This window comes from Salminus brasiliensis, chromosome 1, assembly GCF_030463535.1.
Source record: "Salminus brasiliensis chromosome 1, fSalBra1.hap2, whole genome shotgun sequence".
Taxonomy (NCBI): domain Eukaryota; kingdom Metazoa; phylum Chordata; class Actinopteri; order Characiformes; family Bryconidae; genus Salminus; species Salminus brasiliensis.
Window position 1 is genome coordinate 81,948,300 of NC_132878.1, and position 15,003 is coordinate 81,963,302.

The following is a 15,003-nucleotide window of genomic DNA, read 5'->3' on the forward strand; positions in this document are numbered from 1 at the left end:
GGTCCTGAGCTCTGCCACACCAGCTAACAGATGCCTGTGCTGGCAAACACTGCTTCAAGAGTGATGAGGGGAAAGAGCTTCATCTACCCACACAGAGAGTGCACGGCATATTGTGCTCTCTCGGACTCCGGCTGCTGATGGCGAATTGGGAAAACAATCACATGACGTAACATTCCTTAAAGTATTTTTGTATGATATTTGACCCATTTCCCCCTTTTCATTATTTCTACCGCTCTATAGATATAATAATGTTCTGTAAAATGTATGACAGGCCTGCTAACAGTCTGTTCTTAAACTGGCCTCATGGACCACAGTGGACTTCACTTCCAACAACAGTGTTCACTGTGCCAAAATAAAACTGGTAAAGGTAATAAATGTAGTAAAAGAATAACTCCAGGAGTAAAAAACACAAGCAGAGGCTAAAAACGTGTTAAAAGTCAGCCAAAGTTGATGTAAATAGCTGGTTCTTGTTAGACTTGAGAGAGAAGAGAGTGAAAGACAAAGAGGGTGTATGAAAGATAAGTGGTCTGGACAGGGGTTAAGCCTTCCCCAAAATTTGGTACCCCCTTTTGCTTTCGGTCTTGGTATTCCACAGTTACCCCTGGATGACAAGGCCCAGCTGTGCCAACCAGCCCCCTCCCCTCTCGGTCCCTCTTCAGACAGGCCGCCGAGCAGTTTTCCTGCACAAGGCTCCCCTACCAGATGTCATTACATCGCCACCCCAAGCCACAACCCTTGCCACACACACATACACACACACACATGAGTTACGGGAATCCTTGTGCTTTGGTGCCTCATGCCAACCGTGCGTGTCGGCTTAGGGCTTAAACTCAGTTCCCAGTAGAGGGGCCCCCTCACTGTCAAGATTTAAGAAATAAAAACACAGCATACGCTCTTCACGGAAACCGGTACTCTAAATAGCTCAATTTCTGAAATCTCTTGGGGAAAGAGAACTGGGCCTGTTAAAGACCATTGTTGATGAAAACTAATTCATGGGTCGCAGTTGTAGCTACCGGTGGGGCCCAAGAACAAGAAATACCAATTTTCGCTTAATGCTGATTTATGCAATATGAACAGCAGTACAGTGAATTAATATGAACCACTTCTGACATTCAAACTTTTGCTATCTTTCTTTAAAATAATAATTTACTTCTAATGTTACCTCATTTTCTACCCAACTGGGAAGGCCAATTACCGCATCGCTAGGCTCGGAGGAAAGCACAGCTCCCCAGCACCAATACAACAGGTAACAGACGCCTGTGCTGACCAACATCACACTAGGAGTAGGAGTGCCATCAACCCACCCCTGAGAGAGCAAGGCCAATTGTGCTCTTTTGGACTCTGGCTGCTGATGACCTGGGATTCGAACCAGCGATCCTCGGATCATTGTGTGCTCTCCCTACAGTCTGAATGAGGTATTTAAGCTTTGAGAGGGACAATCTTACATGTGGAAAGTGGAAAAAAACATGTAGACTGCCCCAGTAGATTAACTTTAGAGTAGAGTAATTTTACATTAATATTAATCTTATTACGCAGTTCTTTCAAGTGTTTTCCTGCCCACTTCTCTAAAGTTACACAGTGGAGTTAGCAGCATGCCAAGCCTAAAGTAGCAGTAAACACTATTCTCCCTTTAACAAGCCAGTGGAACATCACAATGATTTTGAAGCTGTTATTTTGGGGTACAAATGCTACATTGTGTTGCTGTAACTTTTGAAATAACTTCTACATTTCAGAATCTAAATGAGAACATAATGACAGACCTAAATTGAAGAACGGTCTCCCAGGTCTGAGAATTTTGTCGGTTGATTCTTAGAAAGCAGGGGCACCTGAAAGAGCACCCCTTTCCCAGGCTTCACCCTCCCCTATCCTGTCAAAGCGGGTAAAACCTGTGGGCTGCCAAAAGCAGGTTTCCAGAAACCCCTGGAAGTTCACACACAACAAACACTATCTTTGACAGGGGATCACTGAGAATGTGCCTTTTTTCTGCATGAGGTTGGTGACAGAGGGATTGGGGGGAAACCACAACTGATGCATAACCTTCCACCTGGCAGACAGGAAGATAGCATCAAAGTGAGACTGAGAGACACTGACGAGACCAAACACACAACCTGTGCATGTTCCCACACTGATAGCGGGAGGGATTATATAATCCGCTTCTGCTCTGGGTCTCTCACTGTCGACATCATAGAGATTTATTCTGAGACCTTACATAAGATATGGTAAGTACAGTGCAAATCACTGGACACTGTTTTGAGTGAAAACAGGTTGTTTTACAAGGCAAATATTCTATGCAAAGGCACTATACAGCCTAATCGGTCAAACCACTAGCCCTACAAAGTGCCATCGGTTGACCAGCACATGATTTACAGCAGATCTTAAATTAGACTGGAAATTTGGATTAAATATAGCTTGAGAACATTTTGTCTGAACCCACCCGACCCAAAGCACCAGGTTTTGATTTCAAATTTTACTGAAGTCCCAAACCCAAACCCAAACCCATCCACCACCAACCACAGGCTGGCTGATACTGCAATGACAAAGCAGTTTGACTGGCAATACTTGGATTCAGACCAGGTATATCAAGCTCAAAAGGGCCACTGAGTACAAAATCTTTGAGGAAACCATATCTATAACACATATAATAGGCATATAATAAAAACTTGGTCCGTCATTTGTGTCCTAATGTTTACACAATGTCTTTTAACATATTGCCACTTGCTGTGTCATTTGTAGATAGTCGCTTAGCTCTTGTAAAGATCAAATCAGTACAAAGAAATCAATCAATTGTGTTTACACAATTCTCAGACAAAAATAACAGCTGGTTGTTCATTTATGCATATTAAGCCGCTTTGCCCCTAGTTTGAAAGGTATTAAAGAGAAAGTGGAACATGCAAAAACTGAAACATGCATGAAGAAGGCCCATCTTAAACTGGCAGTGTTAACTACGTTTATCTTACAATCACCTCAAGCTACAAGAATCCTATTATTATATATATATTATTGTTATAATATATTATATTATATTATAAACTGGACAAGGTTTTTCCATTTTGTCAATTACTTGCTACATGACAACACAGCTCATCGAACCAAGCATTGCTGAAACAATCTGGCTTAACCAGCTATTTAAATAACTGCTTGTGCTTCTTTCATAACCTGCTGTTCTGATGTTTCCTTGCAGTCTACATCGATTCATTGTTTATTTCCTCCTCTCCTGATGCCCCCAAATTGTAAACAGAGTGGAGATTTGAAGGTTGAAAATCACAGCAGAAGGATAGACTGAGATGTCACATAAGCATGATACATAAGCAGTGCTTCTAGGACAGAATGAGTAGAGGCAGGTTGAATATGAATAATAAAAAGCTTAATATAATAGTATTCTTTATTGCCATTGTACATTAACACAAACCCCAAGCTAAGAAAAAAAAGATTCATAATATATATAAAGTACAGTGAAAAAAATACATATAACACTAGTAGCAGTGCACTGTGAAAAACTGCACATTCTGTATATGATGAGTAGCATAAGCCCTATAAAAAGTAGTGCGGGTAATAAATATGATGATATATAAAAGGTGAAATGCATGTTTAGAGCAGCTGAGAAATGTCAAACATATATTAAAGAACCACAGATAGATAGTCTAGTTAGATCCTGCCAAATATTTGAGAAATGAAAAAAAAAAAGAAAAGCCAGACATGAACAGTCAGGTCTTTTTGGGTTCAGAGAAATATTTCAGCCATATTGTATTTATTAAAAAGTAGACAAGGAATAATACATTATCCCTTATATGGGATTTTACATATGGGATATGAACAACATAGCCAGTTTGGTATTATACTACAATTCCAAATCCTTTCTTCGAAATAGTGTACAGTTAATGTAAGGGAAAAGGGGTTGGTAGTGTCAGTTCACTCTCAGGGTTTCACTATAAGTATTGGCCATATCTAGTTAACCCTAAGGGTGAATGACGAAGCACTGTTGTTGTGTGTTGTTATGCATTAAGCTGCTTAATGCCATGATGACACGGCAAACAGCCTAAAAAGATGCTAGCAGTACTGGGAAAACAAACTGGATCTGGCTATGACTCACACAGGGAGAAACTGGGGATGTAAAAACAGTATAGACAGCAGGTGGCATAGATTATTTTGCACTGTAAATGTAGATGTGCATGTCTGGAAACCATTCAGACGTCATTAGAATCCATGGAAAATGCTTCCAATGAACTAAATTAGTGGGTGAAAATTCACTTTTAACGGGGGAGGGGGTAAGCAGACATCAGTTTACCCTCTTTAATACACTGCTTCCTCACTTCAATGATCTAAATGAGCATTTAGCTTGACGCTCTCCGCCGGCTCCTCAGCTGCTGAACCCCAGCTGTAATTAGACAGCGTCTGCGTTTATAAAGAAGGGTTTTAACTCTCAGACGGCGAGTGGAAGAAAGCAGGGGAAAGGGAAAGGGTCATATTAGGCCATTACGACAGCACATTACCCATGATGCCTGTGCCTCAAGCTGGTAGACAGAGAGGCACGAGACATACACAAGAGCGTGGGCGGACTGAGCGATGTAGGTCAGGCTCATTACAGTCTTGAATAAGCGCGCTAGTGAGTCTGTGTGCGTGCGTTACGTAACCATCGCTTGGACAACCTTGTTAACGTTCATAGTCTGACTCAGTATAAAGTCAAGATGAAAGGCATACAAGGCATGAGAAATGAGCAACCATCCAGTCATGTATCGGAATCTGCTGGCTGGCAGGTGTGGTATAAAAACGTGGCTGCACCTAAAACACACACATATGAACACCAGGCCTGCAGGGCAAATTCTACACAGCTTATCAAATAGACTGGGAGGCATGTATTTCTGAAACCTCCGCGGTATTTATAAATGTCTGCATGTGTACAGTGAATGAAACCACAAAAGTGTAGAGAGCAGATATGGTGTAAGCAGGCATAGGTATGGTGTCAATAGTTTATGGGGTCATATTTATCTGCTCCAGAGAATCCTATTCTATTGCCAGTACGTCAGTACTACAGGGACTAGACAAGCATGTGCATTTGCACATCAGAGTCAGCAATGGGTAAAACCTCAAGTAGCTGAAAACATTCATTAAAAGGGGTGTCCACAAACTTTCAGACATACAGCGCATATCACTAAAAAGCTAACTGAACAGTGGTTCTCAAGCTGGGCCTCACTGCCCCTCAGAGGGTCCACATTTATCCTCTATACCTGGGTTCCATTAGTTGAAGCAAAAGTGTGTCATGAATTGTCTGGGGGTCCCTGAGGATTGGTTTGACAAGGGCTGTTACTTTAGTTTAAATGATTAGAATCTGTTGCATTTATGAAATTCTGAACCTTATTTTGGACACGGCAGAAGGATTTATGATGCTACAAAATGAAATATAAAGACCTACTGTTCCTATTTTAATTAAACAGTATAACAATGAGACTTCAGCAATCTGTCCTGTGGAGATATTAGGCTATTTTCTGCTGGAATCCTTAAGCAAAACTGGTCAAAATGTCTATAAACAGGATTACGACCCTGAATGCAGGGTGACAGTAGGACAGGAAAGGCAGAAACAACAAGAGAATCTGTGTGTGTGTGTGTGGCCATGTCTCTAGTCACGTCCAGATGTAAGGCAGGACAAGATCCTGACAGAAAAGACATCAAACCACCGACAGGCACAGGAACCCAAAACGACACATTACAGAATTCTGCACCACAATGCCAGATCCATGAGCAGAGCCAAGCCTCGCTGCGTAACCCACAGAGACAGCCACGCTCTTCATCCAAACAGACTATGCATGCACACACACAAAGATACATGCAGGCTCAGGGCTCAGGGCTCAGTGGCTTGAGGAAGACGAGATAGGACAGAGAGAAGCTGGCCGGCGAGAACGGACGTGAAGTCGGGGTCATAAAGGGTGAAGGTTGAGGTAGGGACAGCCTCTACAAAGAGATGCAGAGGTGGAGGGTATGGAGGACCTTCTGCAAAAATGTAAAGCTCCTTTTTTGGATGAACCCAGGAATAGTGTTTTTGCTTCCCAAGACGCGTAATAGCACCAAGACCACTAATTTTGCATTTAGCAACTAGCATTTGCACTTTTTTTTTTTTTTGAACACCCACACTGGCTCAGGCTAGCCTTCACCTTTCCAGTGCTGATAGCATAGTGTTAAAATATGTAGTAAAGATGTAGTAGAAAAATGTAGTAGGTATGTTGTCGTCAGTAGACACTTTGAAGAACTAAACTTGGTTCTAGATTTCAGCTAGACACTCTGGAGGCATTGCATACATTTATTAATATCCATCACCTGATTTACCGTAATGAAGTATTGATTAACTAAACCAGGTGTTGGATGATAACTGTTAAAAAAAATAATGATACCTGACAGCCACAAGGAGACCTTTTCAACATTCATAGTCTGACTCAGTATGAAGTCAAAATGAAAGGCATACAAGGCATGAGAAATAATCCACAGCAACCATCCAGTCAAGTTATGGTATAAAAATGTGGCTTAACCTAAAATTAATTTATTAATATCCATCACCTGATTAACCAAACCAGTTGTTGTGTATATATAGTTCTGAAAGTGTTTTTTTTATATATATATTTGCACAATAAATACACATTTACTGCCCAGATACGTAGCTGTGTGACTCTATTCTATTTTGTGGGTGCTTAAAACTTTTGCACAGTAATATACACATATAGGCAGATGAACTCATCTAAGAATTTACTATTTGGTATCAAAGGTGGTGCCTCTGAGCCTTGTATGTCTTCTACTAAAGATGTTTAGCTTATTTTTATTTCTTAGAACCATTAAGCTTGTTCTTTTAAACCTCTGATAAATTAAACTTTGGTATTTTTGTTATCATTAGGTTTTAGTCTGAATTAAAAAAGCAAGCTCTTCCACTGGTTAGGCCTTCAGGAGCAGGACTGAAGGCCTTGCACATCAGATTAACTAACAACAGAATTAAGAAATGACACAGGAATCTTGTTTTGATTTTCAATGGTTGGGACATGTTAGGCATAGTTAGCCACAGACAGTAATGACAGAAATCCAATGCTGTTGCACAATAACCTCATCTTCAATCTTCAAAATGCCAACCTTTCAAAAAAGATGGCACATTCATACAAAGCTGTTTGAGTGAGCTGTTGTGCTGCAAAGTAACTTGTAGTGTAATCATCAACGACTGATAATGTAAAACAATTGTACTTCATATAACAGTCATACTGTTGACTGTTGACCTTTACCAACAGACATGCTTCACATGCTTGTAGTTCCCACAAAGACGTCTAACCCATGGGAAACAGGATTTCGCTACAAGCTCAACTGTGTTGCTCACATGGCATCTGAAGCTGAGATTATGGTCAGAGAGAAAGACCAGAAGGGAATAAATAAGACACCAAGGAAATTGGAGACAGTTTGCAAATGGATGGCTTAAAAATGCAGACTCAAAACTATTCCAAATTGAAAGTGTTTTTTTTTTAGGCTACAGAGACCACTGACAGTTCATCACTTGTCCTGGAATTGGGCAGGAGTGGTATTTAATGTGCTGCGGCTGTAATTAGCCTGAGTGAGTGTTCAGAGTGCGAGTAGGATCCTGTACTGTACTCTGCTGCAGAGCACTCTTGTAGTAACTGCAGGGTTCTGCACTTTCCAGTACAGATTTGAGGCCAAGCGGTGCCAGGGCTGTGCCAGCCTCTGCCTAGCGTGCCTACCCACAATCCTACACACCAGTTAAGCTGGGCCGCAATGAGGTCATGGCAAGGAGAACTGGCCTACAAACACGGTCACATTTACTAGTGCAATGGTTTTCCTTTCTATTATTATTTCTTTTTAAAAACATCTGCAGATAAGATGGTTATTTTGTACATTTTATAGAGTTTTAAATAAGAATGCAGTATTTTATAAGATCATAAAAGATGAGGAACCCAGCAAGTAACGGTAGGCTAACTACTGGAGCTAGTAATGAGTTAAAGAGATTGAGTGGGAGCTTAAACTAATAAAGTAGGAAAATGAGATGTAATAACAGTTTTATTGTTCTATTGTACATGGAAGAGTAGGATAGTTTGTGTATAAAAAAATACAAAATATACAAAAAAAGGGTGTCATTGCATCTGCTTTACGCACAAAAAAGGAGCCCAAGTGTGTCCCCAAAGCTCAAGTGTTCTTGTTAGCATGATGGATGATAAAATACTATTTCCCAAGGGGAAGTATATCAATATAATATCACCAATACATAATTAAAATACCAAACTCTTTTTTTTAATTAAACCTTTATTTTCAGGATTTTGTGTGTGTCCGTGTTTACAGAAGATAACTGAAATCAAAACAAAATGTCATTTTTGTTTCTTGGTAAAGAAAGTAAAGCAAGCTCTTCCACTGGTTAGGCCTTCAGGAGCTGGACTGAAGGCCTCGTACATCAGATTAACTAACAACAGAATTCAGAACTGACACAGGTCCTGTTTTGATTTTCAATGGTTGAGACCAGTTTACAAAGAATTGACCTTCATAACTTAGAACTTAAATAGTAGACTTACAAATGAATTCAAAATAAAATATTATTTTTGTAAAAATATTACAATTTGTAGTTGACCCTCTGTATGACTTACCACCCCATTACACTAACTTTTTTTTTTCTATAAACAATGTACTATTGCTTTAAATGACATGATAAAGTGGATGTGACCTCAATTAAACCTTTGGAGCAGCCAGTAACAAAATAAGTCTGGTTGCTTTGTCATGTTAGGCAGGATGATTCAAGCTCAACCCAAACAATGTGCAATATTAATGCAAAGCAAATGATATTTCAAATTGATTAGTATGTGTGATAGGTCAGGAACATGACCACAAGAAGAACAGCAACTATTATAGGCTACAATCCACCATGCCATCCCATCACATTTTACTGGCAATCCAGCTTCTACAGCTGAGTAAGACTTTTATGCCCGAGGTGAGAAACACTTGAAAACTGCGGTGCAGAAATGGTACCAGTTTCATAGAACGACTTTTAATATATTAGGATGAGGAGAGATAAAGTATGAGTGTGTGGGTGTCCAAAAATGACGAAGTGATTTTGGGTGAGCAGAACTTGGAAGCATTAAACAGTCCTGAACAGGAGGAGAGGCAGAACAGGACACAGGATGATTGTAGTGTTGAGCTTCAGTGTTGTGATGCACTGAGACCGCAGGCTGGTTTCGCGGTGGTCCCCAAGGGTGGCCGCGCTTCTCTGTGTGAGCTCTGACTGATCGAGAGGCTCCTGAAGTGGCCTGTTTGCGCTCTGCACCCCCCTACTGAGAGATTGCGTGCCGGAGCACAGAAGCAATGGCACGATGGAGGTGGGGGGAGGCAATGGAGGATCGTCTGAGGCCGCGGGGCAACTTACGGATTCGCTCCTGCTCTCCGATTGGTGGAGGATGAGCTCTCCTACATTCCACTGTATCCATGGTGCCCAAAAAAAGCTGGTGCGGCTCACGCCGAGCTGGGAGCCAATGGGAGCACAGTTTGGGAGGGGGATTTAGGGAGAAGGAGGGAGTGTGTGTGTGTGTGTGTTGGGGTGATGGGGGGGGTGGGTGCTGGTTCAGTAGTACGACTTAAAAGCCTGAGCGTGAATACATGAATGGCGATGAGGTAATGCACCAAAAACTCCCGACTTAACACAACAGCGGGGCGACGAGGAGGAGACGGATTCAGGAGTTTGGAATATCCCACATTCCAGCTCGATTAGGAGATTAGCCGCTACAGAGGCTAACTACACAAACTGACCTACTTACCTACTTAAAAAAAACAGTAATACATAAACGGGCAAAGCTCTGCTCCTGTGACTTCTAACTGTGAAGCTAATACAGAGCTTTTGTTGGGGGGAATTATATACATTATATAGTCGGGTCACACTACGCAACTCTTAACAGTGTTCGTAGTAAACACCCAAACATCACGCTTGTGGAATATCCACATGATCCACATGCTGAAATCCGTCTAGGAACAGCATCCCTGCTTCTTTAAATAAAGAGGAGGGGGGAAAAAACATGAGGGAAATGGGAGCAGCGCTGGCGTTTTATTGCAGCACTGCAGCATGGGAGTCCACGTGCCTGTAGAAATACTACGCTTGCTCTACGGCGCCAGAAAGAAGGGGGAAAAGGGAGGGGGGGGGGGGGGGGGTGAAGAAAAAAACAACACAGTCTTTCTTGCCTATCCCTATTTCTCTTAGTCACGTGGGCCCAGCCATGGAGCAGATCAGCATCTTCCTGGAGCATCGTAAGAGACAGAAGGGAATGGAGAGAGAGGGCGAGGGAGTGAGAGCGATAGATAAGTGAGATGCCTCTAAATAAATACGGGTGAAAACTGAAATTGAACTAGAAATATATCTGTGCCTGTGACTGCAACAGCTTTTACAACAGCTGCCAATATCATTGTATGCAAAAAGCTAAAGCTGAGGTTCTCAAGCCCTACCCCTCAAAGGTACAAGCTCTGCCTTCATTTGTGGTTTTTCTGCTACAACACACCTGACTTTTTTATAAAAAGGCTGGAGAATTACCTGACAAGTTAAGACTGGTGTTTTGCAGCAGAACAATCAGCAACTCAAAGAGCATGTGGTCCTGTGGAAGAAGGGCGGGGTCTTGATCAGATGGCATGAATGATGTAGAAGGTTCTATGTTTTTGTCTTTACCTCAATCCCCTGCGATCTATGTGATGAAGAAACTACTGTGCATAGCTAATGTTGTGCATGATTAAGATGCTGATCATTCAGAGTGGTTGGTGTAATATCCTTCCTTCTAGAGGAACTTCCAGAACCGTCTGTGGTGGTGGTGTAACCAGACGTCCAAAAGTACTTATTGCCTCCAAAAGCGACATCATTAACAATTCTTACATAAAATCTAACGGATTTGTTTCCTGACTGAGACGTTGACTGAGACAGTTCAATAACAGCTCTGAAAAGGTTTTGGCCTAATTCATATTTTTAAAACCCATTTATGGCGGCAAGATACATGCAGGGTGTTCTAAGGCAAAATAGTTACTGCCTCTGTATTAGCATTATTAATTGACAGCACACATACAACTCAGCAGCAGGTTTCCTCCTCATTATGAAGTGTAGATGTGGATATAGCAACCCCTGGGTTTTCACATCAAACCATTCTTAATAACTTTGTTTACAAGCCGGGAACTGATGATTTAATGTGCTGGAATTTAAAATATAAGTGGAATATATATATTTATAATGTAGCCGGTTCTTGGTACTACACTCCGTGATTCCATAGACGAACCATGTCTATAATGTGTGTGAGCATGAGCAGTCACTTGATGTACAGATTTTTTTACAGATTTAAAGCGTCTTCACACTCTCAAATATCTACAAACACAGTTCTTCATAGGACCAAAAGGGTCCCTATCCCAGGGTTCTTCTATGGCATCGCTCCAGAAACCATCTGAAGTGCCTTTTTTTTAAGGGACCACTGCACTGAGATGAAAAATAAGAAACTCTCTTCTAAACAGACCACTTCTGGACTCTGGTTCTCCACATTAGGCTTCCTTTGAAGCTTAATTAATTATTGTAGTCATCTGGGAATTTCTGTTCTTTTGAGTTGCACAAACAAAGTCTCTGCATTACTCTAACTTTCTCTCTCTCTCTTGGGAACGGCCAACTGACCCACTGCCCTGAGGCCAGCGGCCTTGGAGTGAGTGGGTGTGTACACTGTGTTTGTTTACCAGTGTGCAGTCAGTCCACAGTTCCATGAGTCCACTGGAAGTGGGTTTTTTTGTTTGTTTGTTTTTGTGTTTTTGTTTTTTTAGCTGGAGACCAAAACTCATCATGATATTCCAACAAGGCCTTACATTACAGATACATGATAATGGAGTCAATATACTGCAGTGTACATGCCTCATGTGTGCTCTCTGGTCTGTAAACATGTCTATATCGCATATTATTTATAATGCTGCATGTATTTGTAAGGGTGTGTGTGAGTGTATGTATGTATGTGTGTGATGTCAGTCTGCAATAGCATCCTCAGCATCCTCAGCAGCAGCAGCATCCTCAGCAGCAGCGTGGCAGGCAGTTCCAAACTTGACCTAGATTTCCTGGGGTGCGCCGCCACATCATATTAGCCAAGTGGCGCGCGCCGGGTTTGCACCCCAGACCCCATGACACTCGTCCAATCAGACAGGCAGAAAATGCAGAAAATCGTCCCCCTCGATCTTGGGGGAGAAAAAAAAAAAAAAAAAAAAAAAAAAAAAGGAAAAACCGCCATGCACCACACCCATGAACCGCATGACCCCACCCAGTTAAAGCAGGAAGGGGGGTGATGGATAAGGGGAGGGGCTTTCAGTGTGTTTGTGATTTATGGCTCCTCCCTTTCTCTCTAATGCCATCTAAAAAAAAGGCAGGGTGTGGGGGATCAAAACAAAACGGCTCGTCCAATCAAACAGCTAAACCTCTAAGCGTCAATAGCTCGTGCTGCCGGAAAAAAAACAAAAACAACAACAGAGCGGTCAAGTCCCTTCAAAGCCTCCAAAACAGACAGATTTAACCATAATGACTAATTACCCAAGCTCCTTAGCAACGCATCAGCTACAGGGATCTTTCATTTCATCTACTAATATCTGAAAGTGGATCAAACCTGCAGCAAATCATCTTTATTACAGAGCAGCGTGCTGGAAATGAGTGGGTGGTGCATAGGGTGATCTAATAGGCAGGGTTCAGAGCGGGATTTTGGATAATCTCTCCTACAATGGGACCTCTTAGTTCGCACCGTATCTCTCCCAGTCAAAGCCCGAAACCATGGCAACCAGATATCATAAGCCAAAAACAGGGCACCTTTTTTCCTGAAGCATTGGGCAGAACATTTAAGCAGAGTCTGTACGAACACTTCAAAGTCTGTTTAATGAAGAAACACGCAACACTTCCACTGACTGTTCACTCCCATCTGGATTTCAGAACCGCTCTGATCCAGGTGTTCTTAAAAAATAAAAATAAATAAAAAAGCGGTGGGCCGTTCAAAAACTACAAAACAGAAGTTGCCTGTGGTTTACAGTGGGATTTTTCTACACTTTGCAGAGCTCCTGACACTGACACTGTAAATGTTCATGTGACTGTGCAATCTGACTGGAAGCTTCTTCTGGATCTAAAGGATGGAGGAGAAGAAAAAGCCACAGCTGAAGAGTGTGAGAAGTGAGCGGCGGTGGCTCGCCCTCGCACTGCAACAATCTGGTCAATGCTGAGAAGGCATTTGGTGCAGGACCAGCATAGGGAGGTCAACCCCTGCATACAGATTAAAGAGGGGCTGTGGCCCTCACACACACACACACACACATGCAGACACACACATGTCTATACCTAGACAATGACAGTGTTCACACTATGCAAGGGTAAGCTGTTGTTTTCAAATGATAAAAAAAAGTGCTATAAAAACTGTTAAAGCTTTGATGTGACAGCAATGATATGTATTTAATACGTAATAAGAACATTCAAGAAAACAGTGCATATATAAAAGGCTTTCAAAGTTTTTGCAGTCATTTTCCAAGCATGCAGGGAATGCATGTTAAACAAGAATGTTTAAGGTTGTAATGTGTAATAATAATTTATGGGTGGGTATGTTTAATAGGGTCATTAGAGGTTGTAGCTAATGTGTAATAACACTAAGGTAGATGTGTGCCAGTTATGGTATGATTATAAGTAATGTAGTGTAGTAAGAATGTAGGAATATTGTGTAGTAAGAATTTTCAAGGTTTCAAGGTTAATGTGTAAAGAGAATTGAAGCTTGCAGTTAATGTGTAATAAGAATTGAAGGATGTAGGTGATGTGTAATAAGAATTGAGGGATGTAGGTGATGTGTAATAAGAATTGAGGGATGCAGTTAATGTGTAATAAGAATTGAAGCTTGTAGTTAATGTGTAATAAGAATTGAAGGATGTAGGTGATGTGTAATAAGAATTGAAGTTTGTAGTTAATGTGTAATAAGAATTGAGGGATGCACTTAATGTGTAATAAGAATTGAAGCTTGTAGTTAATGTGTAATAAGAATTGAAGGATGTAGGTGATGTGTAATAAGAATTGAAGTTTGTAGTTAATGTGTAATAAGAATTGAGGGACGCACTTAATGTGTAATAAGAATTGAAGCTTGTAGTTAATGTGTAATAAGAATTGAAGGATGTAGGTGATGTGTAATAAGAATTGAGGGATGCAGTTAATGTGTAATAAGAATTGAAGCTTGTAGTTAATGTGTAATAAGAATTGAAGGATGTAGGTGATGTGTAATAAGAATTTAAGTTTGTAGTTAATGTGTAATAAGAATTGAAGGATGTAGGTGATGTGTAATAAGATATTAAGCTTGCAGTTAATGTGGAATAAGTATTAAAGGATGTAGGTGGTGTAATAAGAATTGAAGCATGTAGTTAATGTGTAATAAGAATTGAAGGATGTAGTTAATGTGTAATAAGAATTGAAGGATGTAGTTAATGTGTAATAAGATTTGAGGGATGTAGGTGATGTGTAATAAGAATTGAAGGCTGTAGGTGATGTGTAATAACACTAAGGTAGATGTGTGACATGTATGGTATGATAAGTAATGTAGTAAGAAAGTAAGGATACTGTTGTGTAATAAGAAATGTCAAGGTTTCAAGGTTAATGTGTAATAAGAATTGAAGGCTGTAGGTGATGTGTAATAAGAATGGAAGGCTGAAGGTGATGTGTAATTAGAATTGAAGCTTGTAGTTAATGTGTAATAAGAATTGAAGCATGTAGGTGATGTATAATAACACTAAGGTAGATGTGAGACATGTATGGTCAGAACTTAAAAATGTAGGACAAATGTAAGGATATTGTTGTGTGTAATAAGAATTTTATCATAAGGATAACATGTAATAAATTGTTAAAGTTTTAGCTCATGTGTAAGAAGAATTTGAGGATGTAAATGTGTAATAAGACTAAGGCTGAGGATAACTTGTGACAAGAATTTAAGGTCACCCATAAAGCTTCACCTTTTGCTCTTTCAGGTAAAAAAACTG

The 15,003-nt window shown here is 40.7% G+C and overlaps 1 protein-coding gene across 1 annotated transcript in view; it reads right to left on the reverse strand.

The window, feature by feature from the left end:
* Positions 1-15,003, reverse strand: part of fam49bb (family with sequence similarity 49 member Bb) — a 68,126-nt gene that overhangs the window by 19,774 nt on the left and 33,349 nt on the right. The window lies entirely within an intron of this gene.